This window comes from Haemaphysalis longicornis, unplaced genomic scaffold (genome assembly GCF_048455015.1).
Source record: "Haemaphysalis longicornis isolate Haplotype H1 unplaced genomic scaffold, Haemaphysalis longicornis Haplotype H1 scaffold_9, whole genome shotgun sequence".
Lineage (NCBI taxonomy): Eukaryota > Metazoa > Arthropoda > Arachnida > Ixodida > Ixodidae > Haemaphysalis > Haemaphysalis longicornis.
In genome coordinates, this window is record NW_027526460.1 from 67,294,261 (window position 1) to 67,300,339 (window position 6,079).

A 6,079-nucleotide genomic window follows, 5' to 3' on the forward strand; every position below is an offset into this window, starting at 1 on the left:
ACAGTGTTGTTATGCGTTGCTTCTCAAAAAAGACAACTTCAAGGATGAAGAGCTCCCATTGCTGATACCACAAAAGAGTGGGACCTGCACATTGCCAAAGCGATGTCACGTCTCAGCCATAATCTTCTTTCATCGTCATTATGAACATCTTCATGTTTTGGAGTACGGCCCTCTACACACGTACATACAGTTGTTTTAGGCAGTATCACACTTATCTCATACAAAATTTATGCCTGAACCAGACATTGAAAGACAACCTAATAGCGTCTCGGCGCTCTCACGTGGATACCTTGCAACAATAAACACAAATACACTACTGCTAAGAAATTACAAAATCAAGTCGCTGACAAAGGCCTATAGAACACAAACATTCACAGTAGGCATTCCAATATCAATTGATTGAAAAAGTGACAGAATATCTTTGCTTTTGTGGCTTAAGATGCAGGTGCGAGAGCGTGCAGTTGAGGGCGTTCCTGATTTTGTGCAAATTGACGAATTTGCCTGAGTTACGTTTTTTAATAACAATTGCTTATTAGTTGAAGTCCTTGTTCTAGACCTTGCTTACTTTCAAAATCGTATGGGTTTGGTTGGTGGCCGCTTTTCTGATGGAGGCGAAGAGTGACAACGCCGTATTTCCGAGATTTCAGCGGACGTTAGAGATCCCCAGGTGATCCGACTAAATCCGGACCGTTAAACTACGGCCGCATGATCACCTGTGTAGCGGCGGCACGTTACACATCATAAGCAATCAAATCAATCAGTTCAGAAGGCCAGGTTCAATTTTGACCAATTTGGGCATATGAGACGTGAGGTTCACGCAGGCACGAGTTCCTATGAGAGAGTCAGGTGGATAAGCTGGCAAACGTTCTCGCCACTGCTGGAAACACTGACGTCCGATTAGCGTATGAGAACCGACGTATCTTAAAGAACTATTGACGCAAGGCCACGGTTTTTTAAATTGCATACTTCTTCCTTGCTGTGCTACTATTGTGGGAGCATTGCCCCAGCGTACCTCCTCAATTCCCCATTCTCCCAGCCACTGGCGTACTTGCGATAGCAGCGTGATCACCTCCTGGAGCCAGTGACGTTATTATAACGAACCTTACTCGTAACCGGTGGGTCCACCGCTGGGGCTTTTGTGTCAATGGGCACGTATTGCTTTAGCATTCAACTAAGTGCTCTTTATTCTTTTTGGAAAACACGCGAAAAACTGTGGGGTCAGTCGTTTATCCCAATGTGAGGTTTTCCCGCATGCGTCACACAGTGCAGTCGCAGAATAATTTCGATGAACTGCCACGGTGCTACCACGTGAACTTACCTGGGGGACGATATAATTTTATGTAAACATATATAGCGAATCAAACAATCACGTGGGGCTTAAACAGTTAGTAGCATTCACTTACTCTGTAGTTTCAAACTCTTGCTATTTTACCTGATTGTGCAGTCATCCGCACCTTACAGTGAGAACAAGTGCCCGGATGCCTCGTTTTGTTTGGAGATACTTGTGTCTATCAGCACTAGACTTCATAACCCGCAGTGCCACGATACAGCCTCTGTTTGAAGCCATTCGATTCCCATAACATGCCGGACAACGGTGTCGTAAATTCTAGCTCTTCGTAAAAGTCCACTGCAAAAAAATCTCCATCCTAACAGTCAATTCAACTGCTTTCTATCGAAAGTATATTTCGCTCAATAAGGGTGACGCGGCTTACTTGGTCTTTCTTGTTGGACCGCAGCTATGATAGGATGCTCCTAAAATGCAGAAATAGTTTCGCTATTGTTCGTCCCTGAATGCCTGCAGCGCCTTGGAGAAATTATGGTAAACAAAATCTGCACCAAATCGACCCTGATCCCTCGGGAAGAGGGAGGGGGGGCGGGGCCTGTGGTGGCGTGGTGCTTTAGCGTGCCTTCGAAACGTTTACATGAAAGTGAGTTTCAATTTTTAAATATCTCTCTAGCGTAGATATAAAATGCGCGCCTTCATCAACATAGTTTGTTTGTGCCTGTCACGTTTTGGAAATAACACGATGCATTGGGATATGTATGATGTGCGGTCACATGGGTTTCGGTTGCAGTATTTAAAGATGTGTCTGATCTAATAAGAAACCAGCTGGGAGTCAACCATCTGGTTTGTCGTCTCTTTTCTCAGTGTCCATGTTTAAGTGGAACACCATTCATCTGTTCAAAAAAATGCTTGTTTTCTTAATACCTTGTAAAATACGTCTTACGGGTGGTCTATGCAAGATGTTGTAGTGGCCGGAAATGAAAACAACATACCGAATAACATAAAGTGGTTCCGTTTATCAGTAATTTTCGCTTAACCGAGTTTTGGTTAGGGTAAATTCACTATACTTACTTTACAGCACTTTTATTTTATTAATCGGTATTTAACTAGAAAGTTTTTTTTACATTTTTCAGGTGTTCCTTTTAGCATTCTGTTTTAACTTTTTACAACTAGCAAGCAATTTCTGGTCTTTGTCCAGACAATGCACTCACGTGACTATGGCCGACCAGCTTAAAAAAAGCGGATGGTGGAAACGGGTCGAATTCAGAAGTATTCAACCTGGTATTGCGTTATCAAAATTCTCCTGTGGCTTTCCGATGAGAAATTTCCGCGGGCCTCTTAAGACTGCTCACGTGCTCCCAAGGCAAAACCAGGCCGATATTTATAAACAACTTCTTTACGAATACCTTGTAATTGCGTCTTTACCCTTGCTTTGTTTCTTTTCCATTAACACAAATTGCATTGATCGGCTCCTTTTCTGCTATACGTGTTAGCGTCGATTTCTTCTTTCATTTCCTGATGAATTACGTAAGCAACAAGGTTGGCACACAGAGCAGCCTGCCTATAAGCCGAGTTCTTAATTTAGCGTCTGGTTTGCATATTGTTCTACTCACGTACCAGCACGTTCGGGTGTTACGCGGCACGGACTCTTCAACAATTTCATTTTCACAATTCACCATTTTATGAACATTAGAATCTCGGCAAATTAGCTCCTCTATACTCCCAATTGCTGCGCAATCCACAAAGTGAGCATGCGCTACGAAGAAAAAAATTGGTCGCGTATCTGCTCCTTTCGTTGCAAATGCCGTCATAAGACGATAGTCTTTATCGGCTTTTGCGAAGTAAATGCATCCCTTCGGTTTCCCGCTCACCTCTCATGTTGTTCCTTTTGCGTCGCGCTCCTCCCAACGTAAATACGCCAAATGCTTGCTTATATCATTTTAAATTTCCCGTGTTCCACTGCTCCAAACCGGGTGTCTCGATGCGAACGCTGCCGTACGGTGAAGACAAGCGTTCATCGAGGCGCCCTGCTTCAAAGTTTATAGAACCGCGTTTCCCTACTCCACGTGCGTTGCAAGCAGAACGTGAAACCTATATAGTGGAACCTTGCGTAACTGTTGCCGGTTGATTTATTGAAATGGCGCCAGAAGCTGTAGTGGCGCGGGCGACAGCAGGCGACGGCGGAGTGAATTCTTTTTTTGCAGTTGATGAAGTATTTTTTTTTCGCAAAAGTCAAGCTTGTTTGATTTTTTGTAAAGGAACACAGCAAATATCACTTCTGTATTGATTTGTTGTCTCATATTTGCGTAATGTCTTGTTCTTCTTCAACAATGTTGACAAGTATGAACATTACACCGGACATAGACGGGTATTTTTAGCTCTGACTATGTAGGACTATTGCGCAGGCATTGTTTTGCTTTGACCGGGGGGCTGAAAACAATTGGCAAACCCATCCCAGTTCAACGGTCTGTACGCCAGGGTTGCCCGCTGTCCCCGTTGCTCTTTTGCGTCTACATTGAAGCCTTTTGTTTGAGTATTATTAATAGTCAAAGGTTCAATGGTTTTCTACTAGAGTCATGCGAGGTGCGTGTTTTGGCGTATGCGGACGATATTGCTCTCTTTTGTGTCGATAGGAGCAGTATAAGCGTTGGTGTAAACACGATAAAGACTTTCTGTAAGTACAGGGGCAGTAGCGTAAACTGGCAGAAATGCTTGGGTTTTTGGCATGGCTACTGGGACACTACACCGAGTGTGTATGAGAGCATTAGCTGGCAGACGACGCCAGCGAAGTATTTGGGAGTGCCGTTGGAAAATTATGTTGATAGTGATCCTTATTGGCACAGGCAGGCTGCTGAACTGCGAGAAAAGGCCGAGAAATGGAAAGGCACTGGCCTTTCAATGTTAGCCAGGGCCTCAGTGTGTAACGCGTTATTGATGAGCAAACTCTGGTACGTTCTTCAGGTACTTCACTGTTCGCGTAAGAACGTACAGGCTCTGCATCGTGTGTTTGCAGTGTTTATATGGGGGTCCACGTGGGAACAAACGAGCCGGACGAACTTGTTTCGGCGGGTGCGCGTCGGGGGTCTTTCTCTCTCGCATTTGTTTTTGCGACAAGTTGTCAATCGGTTTTTGTTTCTGCGTGACGTGAATGATCCTTTCTTGCGCACTGTGTGTCAGATGAGGCTAGCTAGGGCGCTACCTGATTTTGTGGTTTCTTCTGCGTTTTTTACTTTTGGTGCACCCCTAGTATATTTTCGGGATGTGGTACTGGCAACAAAGTTTTTACGGGCCCGCTTCACGCTTGAATACTTATCAAGCGTGACGCGCAAAAGACTGTATCATGACCTTGCGGATATTGCTTTGCCTGAGCCGATGTACAGATCCATGTACCGTGCAGGGCCTGGGCAGGACGTACTTAAACGAGTAAAGAGAATGGCAGTGCCACGATGGGTTAAAACATTCTTTTTTAAACTTCACGTGGGCGTCCTTCCAGTAAAAACCTGGCAAAAAGAGAAAGGTCTATACATTCCATGGGGGGTTGACTGTTACCCATGCAAAAAACCCGAGACGGTTGAACATGTTTTCTTGGAGTGTTGAGGTGGGGTCTTCTTTTGGGATGTGCTTCAGCGCACATTAAAAAGGACTTCCCCCTGGATGCGTACGGGATCAGGTTTCTACCCATTCAAAGCGAGGATGGGGTACCATATGACCTCGTCATTGTTCTGGCCCTGCACGGCATTTGGAAATCGCGCATGGCCATCCGCCATCGCGACATCGATGCCAAACGGTCCAAAGAGTACTTTTCTGAGTCTGTTCGTCTGATTATTGAAGTGTGGAGGGCTCAGCCCGAGCCTCCGGAATGGTTGCCCGTGCTTGAAACATTAACAAACATGAAACAATTTTAGCCATTACTCTGTTAGTCAAGTGCTGGCTAGCGTTTTTAAGAGTGTAGTGTTTTGTTTGTGTGTCAAAGTATGGCAATAAAGAAAAAAAAAGTGGCTGAATCGAGTCACAGACAGACAGACGGACAGACATACAGACAGACAGACATACAGACAGACCAAAATTTCTGGGTTTGAGTAGCCCAAGAAAGACTAACGTCTTTAAAAAACCTCCGTCGCATGCCCCCGCGCGAGGGACACGAGTAAATGCACAGCATTGGGGGTGGTCACGTGGCGTAGGTTGTGGTAGTTGGCGGTGGTAGTTGGAGTTGTTGTTGTCGTAGGGGTGGGGTAGTTGGGTTGCGAGACGAGAGAGAGAGAGAGAGAGAGAGAGAGAGAGAGAGAGAGAGAGACGGGAGACGTAAGTACGTAACGTGTTATTTATTGTCATCGTTTGCACCCCACCCTCTCTGCGGGGCAATCGGTTGGATCTTTATTATTCTTCTTTTCTTTCTTTTCTTTTCTTTCTTATTATCCCTCTCGAGAGGGCAGTCGGGGAGGCGTGTTGCTTCCGCGCGTTGACGGTGGGGAATGCCTCTGGATTTAGTCGGGTCCCTCTCCGTGGGCACTCGGGGGAGGAATGAATTGGAATCGTTGTAGTAGTAGTAGTAGTCGTCACTTCAGTGCACGCGGAGGACGACCGCCTTGTCGTCGCTGAAGTGGACGGTCAAGGGGTCCGGGAGTAGGGGTTGGACGCAAAAGGAGGTCGACGTCGTCGACGCAAAGACGAGGTCTATGCAGGACCCTTCGACGACGACCAAACTCGAAAGTAAGCGGAACAGAGCGCAGGAGCACAATGGAGTGAGCCGCGCCGATACCCGCTCTATATTCGTAGCGCGCACAGTAGAGGGAG